The sequence below is a fragment of the Mobula hypostoma genome, chromosome 10, assembly GCF_963921235.1.
Source record: "Mobula hypostoma chromosome 10, sMobHyp1.1, whole genome shotgun sequence".
In the NCBI taxonomy this organism is placed as follows: domain Eukaryota; kingdom Metazoa; phylum Chordata; class Chondrichthyes; order Myliobatiformes; family Myliobatidae; genus Mobula; species Mobula hypostoma.
Window position 1 is genome coordinate 20127237 of NC_086106.1, and position 1561 is coordinate 20128797.

Here is a 1561-nt window from a genome sequence, read left to right on the forward strand (position 1 = left end):
CCTTTCAACCCCGTTCCTCTGCCTTCTCCACGTAATCAAGAACCTATTAACGTCTGCTTTAAATATATCTGATAACTTGGCTTCCACAGCTGTATGTGGCAATGAATTCCATAAGACATCAGAGCAGAATTAGGTCATTTGGCTCATCGAGTCTGCTCCGCCATTCAATCATGGCTGATTCTTTTATTTCACCTCCTCAACCCTATTTTCCGGCCTTCTCCCCGTAACCGTTGATGCCATGTCCAATCAAGAACCTATCAGCCTCTGCCTTAAATACACCCAATGACCTGGCCTCCAGAGCTGCACGTGGCAACAAATTCACCACCCTCTGGCTAAAGAAATTTCCCCACATCTCTGTTTTGAATGGACGCCCCACTATTCTCAGGTTGTGCCCTCTTGTCCTAGACTCTCCCACCATAGGAAACATCCTTTCCACATCTACTCTGTCTAGGGCCTTCAACATTCAAAAGGTTTCAATGAGATCCCCCCTCATCCTTCTAAATTCCAGTGAGTACAGACCCAGAGCCATCAAACCTTCCTCGTATGATAACCCTTTCATTCCTGGAATTATCCTTGTGAATCTGCTCTGCACCCTCTCCAATGCCAGCACATCTTCTCTAAGATGAGGAGCCCAAAACTGTTCACAAAACTCAAGGTGGGGGCTCACCCGTGCCTTATAATGTCTCAGCATCACATCCCTGCTCTTGTATTCTAGACCTCTTGAAATGAATGCTAACATGGCATTTGCCTTCCTTACCACCAAATCAACCTGTCAGTTAACCTTTAGGGTGTTCTGCACAAGGACTCCCAAGTCCCTTTGCATCTCAGATTTTTGGATTTTCTCCCCGTTTAGAAAACAAACATTCATTTCTACTACCAAAGTGCCTGGCCATACATTTTCCAGCATTATATTTCATTTGTCACTTTCTTGCCCATTCTCCTAATCTGTCTAGGTCCCTCTGCATCCTACCCGTTTCCTCAACACTACCTGTCCCTCCATGAATCTTCGTATCATCTGCAAACTTGATAACAAAGCCATCTATTTCATCATCTGAATAATTTATATAAAGTATAAAAAGAAGTGGTTGCAAAACTGACCCCCGTGGAACACCACTAGTCACTGGCAGCCAACCAGACAAGGATCCTTTTATTCCCACTTGCTGCCTTCTTCCAATCAACCAATGCTCTAACCATATTAGTAACTTTCCTGTAATATCACAGGCTTTTAAGTTGGTAAGCAGCCTCATATGTGGCACCTTGTTAAAGGCCTTCTGAAAGGCCAAATATACAACATCCACTGCATCCCCTTTATCTATCCAACTTATAATCTCCCCAAAAGAATTCTGACAGGTTTATCAGGCAGGATTTACCCTGATGGAAACAAAGCTGATTTTGTCCTATCTTGTCCTGTGTCACCAAGTACTCCATCACCCTGACCTTAACAATTGATTCTAACATCTTCCCAACCACTAAGGTCAGGCTAACTGGTCTATAATTTCCTTTCTGCTGCCTTCCTCCTTTTTTAAAGGGTGGAGTGACATTTGCCATTTTCCAGTCCTCT